This window comes from Manacus candei, unplaced genomic scaffold (genome assembly GCF_025592945.1).
Source record: "Manacus candei isolate 608988 ecotype Guabito, Panama unplaced genomic scaffold, ASM2559294v1 h1tg000050l, whole genome shotgun sequence".
Lineage (NCBI taxonomy): Eukaryota > Metazoa > Chordata > Aves > Passeriformes > Pipridae > Manacus > Manacus candei.
The window spans coordinates 20100001-20114685 of NW_026138098.1; the positions used below are offsets into that span (position 1 = coordinate 20100001).

General features: G+C 44.9%; 1 long non-coding RNA gene across 1 annotated transcript; it reads right to left on the reverse strand.

Moving 5' to 3' along the window:
* Nucleotides 1-312: 312 nt before the first annotated feature.
* On the reverse strand, nucleotides 313-12733 carry LOC127476814 (uncharacterized). Its single transcript, XR_007906730.1, has 5 exons — nucleotides 12612-12733; nucleotides 11868-11948; nucleotides 5685-5819; nucleotides 2210-2332; nucleotides 313-615 (listed from the first exon to the last, which is right to left on the reverse strand). It is a non-coding gene; the product is annotated as an uncharacterized LOC127476814 (long non-coding RNA).
* Nucleotides 12734-14685: the final 1952 nt, after the last annotated feature.

Sequence of the window (14685 nt, forward strand, 5' to 3'; positions counted from 1 at the left end):
TTGATCTTGCAAAAAGAAGCCTAGCACTGAAGGAGGGGAGGTGGCCATCCCTGTGATGTGACAAGCCTTTGCTCACCATGGTCAGCAGGAAGTCAGAGGGATGCTCCAGCAAAAAGGATGGATGTGGTCTGCACTGGATTCCTGGAGCAATACCTGGTCCATGGCAGAGCCACATTAGTGAGTCCAGGGAAGCAGTACACAAAGAAAAAAGGGCTGGCTACCAGTGTGAGCTGTCCCTCCCTGTACCTCAGGGCTGACAAGACTGCAGCAACAGGAGCACAGGTCTTAATCCCAGTTCTGGCACTTCCTTGATACTCCACGCTGCTGCCTGTGTTTCCATGCCCGGTCTCTATAGATTATTCAGGGCAAGCGCTGGCACACGCTTATGTTTGTCCAAGGCCTGGCAGGGCAGAGCTCTGCTCCTGCACCCATGGCTGGCTGAGGGCAATGCTGAGGGCAGTGTCCATGGGAAGCACTGCCTCAGGCAATACCTGTGCTGAGGACCAGGAGGGGCAGCAGAAGGGGTAGGTGTCCTCTGGGGGGACACAGCATGTCACACCCAGGAAGGTTTGTCCTCTGCGAAGGGACATTGATGCAGCAGATGAAGTGTTTTTTCTGCAAGGACACAGCATCCTTTCAAAATGTAGCAAATGCTTTCTCCAAGTTATTCAGTTACAGGTTCCAAACTCCCAAACTACACAAATCTCCTGAGAAAATGCAAGTCAGTCAGAGAGGAATCTTGGAGTCACTTCAAACGTTTTGCCAATAATTCATGCAATGAGATTAAAAAAGCCATTTCTTCCTTTGCCAAGTACACAGAGAGCAGAGTGTTCTCTATTGTGTAGGAACATCACAGCATGTAGCATTTGACAAGGAAAGGTCACTGGGGAGGGGCCACAACTCCTTTTTTAAGAGATTGCTACCGATGTCCTTTGGAAAAACTGGTTTTACTCTGTAGCAAAAGCCATAACTGAATGCCCAGCTAACTGGGCTGAAATACCTGCCTGTGGTTTCACTTAAAGAGATTCTGTTGGAGGGTTCTCTGCTCTCTATCTGACTTGGGCCCAACCTTCCAGTGGTGTAAATCAGCAGACACCCATTGATTTATCCTGTCTGAATACTTCAGTGTTCTAATCCACACTGCAGCACAGGCAAGATACCAGGCAGCAGAAATGAGCTGAGAGCAGAGGGTCAGGTTCAAAGGACTCTCAGGGTACAATGTGCCAGATTTCCCCAGACTTCAAGGGACATGTAGCATTTTTTTCAGGGGAGTAAGAAAGCTACTCGAAACTAGTCCTTAGTCCAATGCAGTAGTACAACAAAAGAGAGAAATAGCAACCACAAGTAAACAGCCATAAACTAGTGATGCCTCCCAAACTACTTCTCCTCTTGCTTTGACAGGTGGGTGAGGAGCAAATTCCAGCCATGGCAGATCATCTAGTCTTCACTAGATGATCTATCACTTCCCTCATTCTCTAACGCAACAGTTGTGGCCCCACAAAAATCTAGCCACAGTGAACAGACAGGCTGCTACAAGATGTAACAGGAAAAACTTCTCTGGAAACACACGGAAAACCTTGGAAAACAGTTTGCTAAATCTAGCTACAAGTTGATGGGATGGGACAGGAGACCTCAAAATTGGAAATCTCTGGCAAAAAGCCACTGTGGTGTAAGCACAGCTCCAGACACAACACAACAGAAACACAGATCCAAAATCCCCTTTCATTGTAATAAAATTGGAGCTATTTCATCATGACTGATTTCATTGTGTCATTATCAATTTATCCTATGTAAAGTGAGAGATGACCCTCAGCCCCCAGGGAATTTAGAAAATGCTACAGTAGTGTGAGGAGCATATCAGGGGGCTCAGAAAATACCACTAGAAGCTGCCTGCAGAAATCCCCCGACAATCTCAGACAGACCATCCTCACAGTGAGACACAATAGCAGGACAAAGCCAGGCAGCAGGGCTATTAGAGGATCTGTGGAAGTAAGAATGCAGGAAATAACAGGCTATCCAGCCAGTGGTCTCTCTAAGCACATAACCTGTCTCCAACAGTGACTGTAATTCAGAAAAAAACCCCACTCTGCAAGAGGTAATTATATAACAAGGTAAAAGTAACAAGATTTTCATGCAACTTCCTCCCAAGCACTGGTAGCTTCCAGCTGGCTCCCCTACAGAGCAAATCCCATCCCAGACTTGACTGTACCTTTATATTTCAGGATTTCTTCATGATTCGCCTGAAACAGCCCATCTCTTTTTGTATCTTTCCAAGATCATGGTCTCATCAAATCATTGTACTGCAGAGTTCCATCACTAACAGTGCACTGGGCTGAAATAAAAACAAAAAAAGTATTTTTTTCTACCAGTGGTGAGTTACTGCTAATTCAATTTCAGTGGCTGCCAATCACCGATTTCTAGAGAGGGCCATGAAAGGCTACTTGTTTTGTTACCAAGCAGACAGAAGGCATTCTGGTAGTTGATAAAGAGTTTCTAGGAAATGGCAGGAGAATTAAAAAACCCTGTAGCAATAGCAGGATGACTTGTGTGTCTGTGGAGGGACAGCTTGGTGACTCCAGTTGACAGTATGACCCCCTGGCATGCAGGGAAGGCCTGTTTGCCTCATAGCTGCGAACAATTAACGGATGGAATTTGTTCTCTTGTAACTTGTAAACCTAATGAGCTGGGCTGATGCAGGGCTGCCAGTAAATCCCATCAACTCCTCTAATAGTTACAAAAGAGCCACTTCTTCATCTGAATCAGTGCAGATTACGCAACTGTTGCTTGCACCAGCATCTGAGCACCCCGCCCACTGCAGCTCACACTGTTTCATCCTGGGACATCACAGAAATCCCCAGTGGAAATACCCATGATTATAGCAGAGGAGGTAACTGAGATTCCTGGGAGACAGAAAATGGACTGTCCATTGAAAAGGATAATTTTCACCCTTGTGAGGAACTTTCTTAAGATGCATTGCGGTGGAAGTAGACATTACAGGACCATTAGTAAAAACTGTAGTGTGATGCCCAGTTTCTAAAGGTCATTGGTGGCAAAGCTTACCACAAAGCCAATGAAATGTTAATGTTTACAGCATGTACTTGTCACTGCTGGCCAGCAAATTCCAAAGATAAAACACAACAAGAATTCTGCTTGATGATAATATTTAAAAAATCACCAGTGGAAGCTTGTGACATGTTACAAAATGGCAAAAGGATTAGACATGTTTTAGGGATTACAAAGTGGAGAGAGAATGAGAAAAGCCCACAGAACTACCAAGAGTCTACCATTTTTTTTGTATCTGTGGATTACAGCTTGGTGGCTCCAGCAGGCTGTGGGACCTGCAGTGCACACAGGGAAGGACCTGCAGGACTCCTGCAAGATACCATTTATTATTCAGCTGGAAACACAGTTAACACCACTGGGATTTGGTCTCCCTCATAAATGTGAACAATTTTTACTTAGAGCAGTCAAGTGGCCAAGGGCTCCTTCAGCCTGTGGGACTACAGAGTACAGTTTTAAGCAGTTTTATTAACTTTAGTTTAAATCACTTCCAGTACTGATCCCCCTAAAGATCAAAGCTGTTCCATCATTTATACCTGGCAGGCAGTAAAATCCTTACGTAAATCTGTAAGACCCCTTGTTAAGTTTAACATTCATCACTTAACACTGCTTAGCTGCTAACCAGGGAAGAGTGTGCCTGCCAGGCCCAGTCAGTGCCATCTGCATCTCTGCAGCAAGGATCAAAGCTACAGAAAAGGAGTCAAAGGCTTCGTCCAATGTCTGTTCCTCCAAAAGACACAGATGGGAGATGGTCCTTGGAGAGAGCATCTCTGTCCCCCATTTCCTCTATGCCCCCACAGTAGCTATGTCTGAATTCCTTAAGTTAGTAGAAAATCTCAGAGAGCTACAGAAAACATTTTGTGCCTAATGAGGCCTTCTTGGACCACAGTGTCATCAGACACTACCATGTCCTGCTAATGAGCTTCTCTCTCTGTGCAGTGTGGAGCTGCACTGAACTGAACTCTCCCCATAGGACAACACGGCAGGAACTGGCAGATTAAACTTTCCACTGGACCAGGGACAGTTGCAAGGCACTGGGATGGCATCCAACTTCAGCTAAGTGGAGTAGGGATTGAGAACATGAATTTATAACCAGCAACCATCAATGAGGCGTAGGGAGCCATGTGTACAGCATACACTTGGGAAAGAGGACTGGGACTAGGGAAGAGTTGACTTCACCTAATGTAGGACAGATAGGACATGAAAGGATCACATCTATCCACTACAAAACAATGTAGGAAAATACACAGATAAGACCATCGTGACTTAAAAAAAAATAAAAAAGGCAGAAAACAGATATGTCCCATCAATGCTTGAAAGCAATGCATCCCTTCCTTGGATTTAGAAAATGCATCCTGTACAGCCAAGGATGTTCAGAAGGATATCCAGCAGCCCTAGGCAGGGGCTGTAGTAGTAAGAAGGTAAATGTCCCATCCCTAAGAGATGACAAGTCTGGAATGCAAACCATGAGAGGGAACAATGGAAGACAAGGAAGTGTAGAAAGTGTAGTAGCGTGAACTACACAAGAAAACAAGAGAAAAACTGTAAGATGGAGAGATGGATACCACCCAGAAGAAAACTGCAGCTACCTAACACAGCAGTTTCCATTCCACTTTGACTGGTACAAGTGCAGAGTCTCTGCTATGTGATGGGCCAAGCCGTTTTTTTGGGAAACACTTTTTCTTGAAGTTTCCTCCTCTTTTTATGTCTCATTTTCCTCCTCCTTCCTCTCTTCTACTCCCTGCCTCCCTCCAGGCAGAGATATGTTTCTCTCAGCTGCTTCTGTGCCTGTGACTTTACTGCATGGGGAAGTCAGTCCGGAAGGTCACCTCTTTCATCAAGTATTCTATTTGCATCCAAAATTGTATGTACATGAAAAATGTGGTCGTGTGTTGCACCTAGCTGCAGACGCAGATGAAATTCTGTGGAAAGCCTGATGCACACTAACCTTTGCAGATGGTGCAGCTATTGCTGAAAAATGGATTGCTTAATAAAGCATATCATCCGACATATTTGCTGCTTGGCTAGCCAAATAGAAGTTGTTTTTTGCACAAATTTCCTTGTCAAATTTGTCAATGTTCATGTCATTTTTGCTTTAGGTCACAGAGCAAGGTGCAAATTCTTGGCATCTTTACTAGTTGCAAGCCAATTTCGGCTATTTCTAACAATGAAGTGAATTTCTCTGAGGATAAGACACTCACTGTATGGGGAGGAAAGGAAAACAGCAGGAAGTGGATAATTTTTTTCTGTGATTTTTTTTTTGTTGCTTTCTCTCTTTTCTTTTTTCTCTTTCCTTCTGAGAGATAACATTTGCATTCATTTATGGACCTTGATAATTCATAGCAGAAAGAGGCCTTTTAGCCTGTTAAATCATTTATGTTGCTTGACTATTTGGTGCATGATGCACACAGATTTTTGCATTGGTGTACAGAAAATGTATCTCTTCTTGCAGGAAAACTTGCAAGAGAAGAAAAGATACATTCCTTTGGATTCTCAGATGTGGAAGTCAGGGGGTTCTCCCCTTCCAGCTGTCTGCTAGAAGAGTTTTAAACCTTCCAACCTCTTAGACTAAAAGCAACATAACGTTCTATCACAGATTTAATCTGTGTTGTTTGTTTACCTACCTGCTGTATACCCTTTGCCAACAGACACATCCTTGTCCCTGCTCAGACGCAAGGTTTTCAAGCCTCTTCCCTTCCTCCTGGGTTTCAGAACTTTTTTCCACAAGGTGCCTTCCCAGACAGTCATCACAAGCTGCTCTACTCAGAAACAAAAGTGAAGATTGTGATTACCATGTTTGCTATGATAACAACCTCAGCAAGGAGGGACTTCAAAAATGCACTGCACTACCATGAGGAAACAATACCAGCCTCAGGCACTGGACTTCATCAGGAGGACCACAGGGAACTTGGGCATGAAAGCAAATATGGTGCATACCTGCAAGAGCTCGAGCCCCATTCAAGTCTTTCCTCCACCTCATGGCATCACCGAGTCAGGTCATAGGAAAGAGGGCACTTCTGGGCCTTGGTGACTCCTCAGAAGACCAGATCCTACCCCTTCAGTGATGCTGCATGCAGTGCTGGCAGCATCCACTTTGGGGTACAGAGCTGCACATCCAGCCATCCAACTCGACATACCACAGTTTATCCAGACCTCCATAAGGAGGTCTGCAATTTAGGTGTCAGGAATGCTATTTAGTTTGCATTTCCATTTTTGTTCAGTAACTCATCAGATATGGTGTTTTCCATTTACTAGGAACAGATGCATTCCTCTCTGGGCTGTGCTGTACTCCTGTAAAAATTACCTTTCTCTTTGGAGGATTCATTTCTCCCTGAATGCCCACTCAATTCAAAGTCCTTTATCAAGTATACCCTTCTACAAAGATGCACCATTTGCCAAGTGCATCCTCCAGTGATCTATTCCTATAAAAGGAGGACTTTGCTGCAGGACACAGGCATTTGACATAATCCCATTTGCCTCCCGAATAAGCTGCCCCTTCAGAAAGAACATTCTTCTGCAAGGAACATTTTGTTTACAAGGTTTATTTTGTTAGCAGGTGTATTCCCACTAGTAAGTTTTTTCCACTGCACCATTTTTTTTTAAAGGTCTTGTTTGGTAGCCAGATAGCCGAGACTGCCTGTGATAAAGCCAGCACAAGTGATTAATAGCAAAGTCTCTGCCATTTTATTATTAATAGCAGTGTGTTGACTCAATTAAATCCAGCCTGCTTTTTTTGGCAGGCCTTTGCAATTATACATATCATTATGGGCTGCAGCCCAAATGCATCCTGGGAGTAGACCAGAACTCCACATTAACTTTCCTGGCTCTCTCTTTGCAGGTTGGCCACTGTAACATGTGGGCTATAACCAATCCAGGCTGTTTCAGGGATGGCAGAATAGAGGAAGAAGGAAAAATGGCAGAGGCAAGGATCACACCTAGAAAGTGCACGCTCCCTCACAGCCATAAACAGCCTGGCAAACGTATCCTGTATCCACCCCTCCACAGTGAACCCCATAAACACAGTGTAATCTGTCTGGACAGTACCTGTTACCAGCAGGGGCGATTTTCCAGCACACTAAGGGGTGTGTTCAGTAGTCTCTTCCAAAACAGACTTGCAAGCTGATTGGCCTGGCTTGAAGAGGCACTGAACTGAGGTTCAAGCCTTTATTGGAGAAAGGCTCCAGCAGATTGTTTCCTGGTGGTAAGAGAGTGATCTCCTAGTAAAGCTGGAATACCCTAAACCCAAAGTACCCCAAAGTGGGCTGTAGGCATACTCTATTGATGAACATACTTGCTGCCACCTTTTGACACATCTCAACTAGCCTTTTGGGAGGAAAACCAGTCATGAGCCTAAGGCATAAGACTAAGACCAAGTCAGGTTCTCAGCACTGATAATGGACTCCATGTATGATTCCAAGCGAGTCTTCAAAGTCCTGGGATATTTTCCGTAGCCTTCAAACTCAAGGGATCCATGAGTCATTCAGATCACTTGTTATTTGGTGGCACCAAGCTTGGGTGCCTAAATGGTCAACAGATATGCGTAGACAAAGGTAGGTTGCCTTATCTCAGGTTTTGAAGAAAGCCAGAGTCTGGGGACCCTGGACAGGTGGTGAAGTGAAGCTTTGTGGTTTTCTCACAGCCTTTCATGAAAGCCTATCCATAAAATGATGTTCTGTTAATCACGGGAGAAAGCTCTTTTTGGACATTAGACTTGTATATAAAGCACCTAGCACGGTGAATGTTTGATCTGAGTGGTAGGCCTTGCCATCACTCAGATAACAAATAACAGACATGAAGTGCTGGAAGAACAACAGGGTCTGGCCCCTTGCAAAAGCAGCATATGTTGCTCAGAAGCACTGACCCATCACTGTCCTTTGCAGACTGGGTGGGCTTCATCTTCCTGCTAACCAGAACAGGCAACTCCAGTGACACCCTCTAGCATGCATACGATCTGTGACACCTCTCACTATGACTGCTGGATTTTTCTTCCCAAGCCCACTGCTCTCTACAGTTGTAGATCTAGATTCTTCTCTCCAATGAAGACTGGAAACACCCCACCTTCCTGCAGGCACCTAGGACACTACCACTCTTCCTATAGTATTAGGGGAGATCCCAACAAGCCACAGCTGAAGCCCCACAAAAAAAAAAAAATAGGTCCAGTTTCCCATTACTTCAACACAGGGGGCTTTTCAGCTGAAGGCTCTTTTCAGCTTGTGCTACTTCATCTTCCAGAAGCCCATTAAGACAGGAGGGCACTCTGTGCTTTCCATCCCAGCTTGGCCTGTTTCCATCCATGTCGTCCATCTGGTTTATTTGCTGGCATCAGACAATCTACAGCTGTGGGGCTCTTGCTAAACCAGGGTGGAAGAGTTTAAGCACTTGGCCTATAATCTCCTCCCAGTGCCTATGATGCCTTTCAGGAAATAATTCTGCTGCTGGAAAAGGGAATGCAGAGATGTTCTGCTGTCCACATTCCCCTGAACAGCTCTCAGCAGTGCAGAGAGGACTTTGTACCCAGCTCCAGCCATTGATGAAGCTGACAGCTGCAGAGTGGCAGAGCTTATGATGAGTAAGTGCTTCCCTGAGGAACCTCAGCAACATCAGCAAGCACCACCTCTGACAACACTGAATTTAACTACTCTTAGCATGCCTGGGAAAGACCCAGGGAGTTCTGTCAGACAGGAGGAGATTCACATATAGCAGTGGGGAGGACAGGGCCAAGAGGATTGATGGAGATATTTGCAGGTTTTGTACAAACTTGGTTTCTTCCCAGACAAAAGCAGCTGCAGATCCATGGATGTGGCTTGCAGGAGTGCCTCTCCTAGCAGTATGCCTGCTTTGCCCGTGCCTATAGCTGTGAGAAAGATAAACACAACTCTGGATGATGGTCTTCAGAAATCTACTTTAAAAAGGTGTACCCTTCATGGACTAGGTGGACACCACAGCCATGTCCACACAATGACTGGGCAATGCCACTTTGTTTAAAAATATGTTAAGAATCTAAGACATTTGTTATCTTCTTGTTTCAACAGGAATCTCATTTTGATTTTTATATAGCACAAAGGAGGGCTATAAAGATGGTGAAGGGCCTTGAGGAGAAGCCATATGAGGAGTGGTTGAGGTCACTTGGCTTGTGAAGTTGTGTCAGGGAAGATTTAAGTTAGGTATTAAGAAAAGGTACTTCACCCAGAGGGTGGTTGGGCACTGGAACAGGCTCCCCAGGGAAGTGGTCATGGCCCCAAGCCTGGCAGAGTTCAAGAAGCGTTTGGATAATGCTCTTAGGCACGTGGTAGGATTCTGGAGACTGTCCTGTGCAGGGCCAGGAGTTGGACTTTGATGATCCTTGTAGGTCCCTTCCAAGTCAGGATATTCTACGATTATATGATATATAGCACTGACCATCTATGAAGCTGGGCAGAAGAAACTGACTTTTCTTGCAGGATATTAGAAAAAATATTCAGTTTTATTCCAAAAACATATGCTTTCCCCATTACCTTATAAATCAGATGCAGACTTGACCCACATCTCAAACATGACAGAAGGGGACTCAAGCATTACTATAGAGAACCCAGCCACAGCTCAGCACAACAAAGTTTAATTATATAGAGCAACATCACATATCCTGCTCTAGACACGGGGCTCCTGACTTTCAGTGTGATGTCGGCAGTTCCATCACTTCAAGGTCTTTTTATTTTTAAGGGTGATTGCAGAGATTCAGAGAGGCCAAAGTTCTCAAGCCAGCTGGTAACAAACCAAAATGCTTATTACCTCAGTGAGTAAGTCTGCCTTCCTCTGAGACTTCCCTTAATCCCAGGATGAGTGACCACCAGAGAGGAGATGATCAGACTTGCAAGGGCTGTCCCTGTCGCCCCAGGACCAGTTAGTGGGAACAGAGCTGTTATTGCTTCTCTGTTATCAGTTACGGCAGGAGATTCCTTGCCTTGTGGCTGAGGCTGCGTTGTACATACGACTCACAGAACATAACTAAACCATGTAAAATGTCATCCTGTGTTTGCCATTAATAAGCTTTCAATTAATAACACAAATTTCTGAGAACACCCCAAGCTTGAAATTCCGCACTGTGCTGCCTAGCAGAGCCAATCAGGGCAGTCTCAGAGCCAAGCCATAATAAAGCAGTTTTCCTTTCCAGAAAAGATCTCGCCTTGCTGCTGTAGTTGGAAAACCCCACCCCATGCACATATGGGATAAAACATCCCGTAACTTAGAGGATCACAGGAAAGCTTCCAAACTGAGGTGCAAAGCTTTTGTTTTCAAATATCACAAGACCTGATTCTGCTTACTTCCTGATGTAAGTTACCCCTGATGTACATGGGATTGATCAGCTGTACTAACAGGAAGACAAGAACTGGAGCTGTATTTAGGAGGACCATAGTCAAAATTTAATGTATCCAAAATCACAGGTACTAATGTGATGCCACCTGACACCAGTTTTTCCACCACATATGCAGTTTTTCAATACTCATTGTATACACATGAGCTTTTTTCCTTTTGTAAGCACAAGTACACAGGAAACCACGGGCAAATTTAAGCTTGTATTAAACGTACGTAAACCTTTCTGACGGTAGATCTAAAAAGCCTGGCTATGCATATACCCCTCACACACATAAAGGCAAAGATAAGGAACGCATTGCCACCCTTCCAGGCCCTGCACCCTCTGCTTCCTGTACACAGCTCACCTACCTGGAAGAAAATACCTTTCTTTCTGGCATGCAGACAAAGCCCCTCAGCATTCCCAAGGGCACTCTCTCTCACAGACACACAGAGCAAAGCATCTTCCTTATTTCTGCATTACTTGTGCAACTCCTTCCCTGTATCTATAGTCTTGTACAATCTCTTGCTGTCTGTACACATCCATGTTCACAATATACCTTGTGGATAAGCAGGCATGCAGACAGACAAGCTCACACACACACACACACACCTCCCACCCCCATGAGGAACCCCAGGTATTGAGAGGTAATCCTCCTGGCTCACAGAGCCCGGTGAATGGAATAATTAATTTTCTGACGAGCATGAATATCACGCAAAGGCAGCCACATGGATATGGTGGAACGCTTCCAGCCAATATCCATGCAAACCGGATATTTTGATTCACCCATCCCCAGCTTCTGCTCTCAGCAGTGCTGACAGCAGCAAAGCTGAGCTTGCTGTGCTGTTTGGGAAGGCCTCACAGATCCGGCTGGCTGGCCTGGATGGTAGAAGACATCTGAACTATCATGCACAGCCTGCTCCTCCTCCCCACCAAAGACAGGGAGACCTTGCCACCTCCCACACCCTAACCTATTGCTCCCACCTGAAGTTAGCTGCCCACCAACACCCACCCCACAGCTCTGGTCTCTGGGGCAGGGGAGAAAACTGCACAAACAGTATCAGTCTGCTCAAACCTGACAGTCCTCCTCAGTGGAGAATTAAGGGAAAGTCCCTGATGCAAGGACACTAATTCTTCAGGCTGCAGATCAAAATTCTCCTCCCATCCTGGCATAAGTCTACTTGTTCTCCTCTGTTTTACAGTTAAGGGTTAAAAGTGCCTGTGTAGAGCAACTACAGACCCTAATTCCAGGGAACAGAGGAAAAGGGAGCTTAAAGAAGGACAGAGGATGCTAGGCAGAACAGTATTCTTAAGACAGTGGTTCAAACTGCACCCAAACCCAGAGGATTCCCAGTTACAGAGTTATGATATTCCTAAAAACTATAATACCCAGCTCTTTACTTCTGTGCAAATATTCAGCCAGTGTTGCTATAGCATAATTGACCAGTCTAGACAGAAACAGAAATAATGAGCTTACCATGCTGGACATCTGAGTCCCATTCCCATCTTTGTCTTCAGCTCTTCATGTGTTCAGGGACAAGTTACCTCTGTTCCACAGCTGTAAGATTAACACAGAAATACTTGGCCTGACTGTTTTGCCTGTAAACTCAGATCACCAGATCATCAAGAACTCTTGTCAAGAGAGACCAAGACAGTGTGAGTTGCCTTATAACAAAATGATCCCTCGCTGCTGTAGCAAGAGCATAAGCATGTATGGCTAGAGACTTGCAGGCGTGATTATTTGCACATTGCCCATGATATGCATGTGTATCTATGACCCTTGCACGGTGCCTCACACCATGCAGTCTCTGCACACATCCCACCTCTTAAGTGCTTTTATCTTGGAATTCCCATCAGGGAAGAAAATATCTGCCAAAGCTCTTTCCAGAAGACCTGAGGCCAGGAACATAGCTGTATAGTCTTAGAGGGGAATTTGCTGAGGATTTTCACAAGAGTTCAAGTCTGAGCCAAACTTCAAGGCGATAAAATAAACTTTCCATTGTGTAGGTTTGGGTTCTATCAACACTGTGGCTCTGACGCTTCCCAGTACACTTGGTTCTTTGAATTTTTTCATCCACAGCCATGATACTTAAAAATCGTGCTTGGCTTCGACTGGGAACAGGCAAATTTAACACTCCTTTGTATGTATGAGAAGAAATCTTCTAATCTCCTATTTTTCTCTAAGAAGAGCTAGGAGAAGAACCCAGAGGAATTATCTTACTGCAAAATTGAGGCTTGCAAGTAAAAGCAGAGTCATGGAATGAAGAAGTAAAGGTCCTCGGTCATGCTGACCTTGTTTTTTCAGCTCCTGGGGTTGTTGTCCATCCACAGGAGCTCAGTATGTCACCATTTATATTTGCTAGTAAGTCCTACAAAAGAGGGAAAGTATTGTTGTGTAAGTCATTGCCCCAGTCCAGAATACACTGGGAAATTCTCACAGATATATACAGTACAGAAGCAAACAAAGACATCCAATTATCTTCCTAGTAAAAGATAGATACAGCTTTTCAAAGGGTGACATACCAAAGTGATAAGGAATTAGTCAAAACCCTGGATTAGATATGGGTTCAAAGCACTCTCCTCATGCTAACACAACTTCCCAGCCCTCCAGGACGGGCTGAGGCTGCTCTTTCCAAGACCCTGGGATTAAAAACACATGAAAAGAAAAAAAAAACAACCAAACAAAAAACCACCATCAACAACAAAAGCAAATAAACAAACAAACAAAAACAAAAATCCTCAAGTTAACCAAAAAAAAAAAAGAAAAACAAACATCAGCAATTAAACAACCCCACATGGGTGGAGTTTTCAAGAGTACCAAGAGGGCTTAGGAGTGCAAGTCAGTCAGATGTGTGCTTCTAAGTCCCTCCACTGCTTTGGAAGACTTCCAGCCCTAAGAGTAAAATAAAAGGCAGGGGATATATATGGCTGCTAGGCTAATGAAGCTTAATTTTATCCAGCTCCTATTTATTCTTTGGTTTCGCTTCAGAGCACTGATTTCACATTCCTGCACCTTTTAGATATGCATATATATTTCATAAATAGGCAAATGTATATACACAGTCCTGAGCATGGGAGTATGTTTATACATGTAAAGCAACTGGGTATTTACAAGCTGTTTCTAAGGTTATAATATCCATTGCTATTATGAACTGCTTCATTAACCTGTCAATCACATTGCTTTCTCCCTTTCACCCCTCTCCCATGTTACTCTGTGTGTTGGAAGTGAAGCATGTGTGTTTGTGTCAAGTGTATTATTTCAGACAGTACAGACACACAGACACACATGGACGCACGCCCAGAAATTAATATGGTTTCATTGGTGCCTCCCCAGGAGCTTGGCTCTGGCCTACCCTCTGGACTTTGCTAGCCATGGAGATGCCTCTCACAGTCATTTATCACCCAGCCCCTGGCCAGCGGCACCGGGTCCCGGCATTGTGTCCCCAGGCTGCCGTGCAGGAGGAGGGGCATGTTTGCAGTGTGGTTGCAGTTTGGAAGCACTGCTGATGGACTAGTCTCCAATAAACCCCCCAAAAGTGCTGATATGCTGAAAGCAGCTGACACTGATGGATCTGCTCTCATCTTGCCTTTCAGTCGGCTGCAAGAGAGAAGAGAGAGAGGAAGAGAAACAAAGGCAGAGATTAACTCTTTTGTCACAGAGCTCTGCAGTTTTACAAGGCAAGATAAAGCTGCTGTCCAGGTTGGGTGCAGATGGGACCAGCTCAGCACAGTCTGTCTGATTCTCTATGGAGTACAATCTGGGGGAAAAAACAGCCTGAACTGCACAATGATTTACTGACAGGGCCTGTGCTGCCTAACTGAGCCTTTTAACTTTCCTTGCAGTTACAATCACAGCCAGGGAGACCAGCAGACACAGTCCTGGGCAACTGGTTCTGGGTAGCCCTGCCTGAGCACGGGGCCCGGCTGGACAACATGACATCCAGAGGTTCCTTCCCACCTCAACCATTCTGTGATTCTCCCAGACCTGCAGGCCAGCCATTAAACCAACAACACTCGCACTGCTTTGGGTGCCACACAGCATAGTCAAACCCACACGGCACAGACCCTTGAGGTGTGACCCAAGCTACTCAGCCAGCAAAGCACACTCCTGTGGATGCAGGCTCAATAAACACAGGCATCCAGCTGGATTCATACATTTCTGTGTATGAAATCATGGAGTGGATTTTGTTTGTCTGTGATGTCAGGCATCAGACTAACCAGATCAAGTCTCAAACTGCTGCTTGTGATACCCCTCCCTAAAGCCAGTCAGAATGTTTTAATATAATTTCATTTAA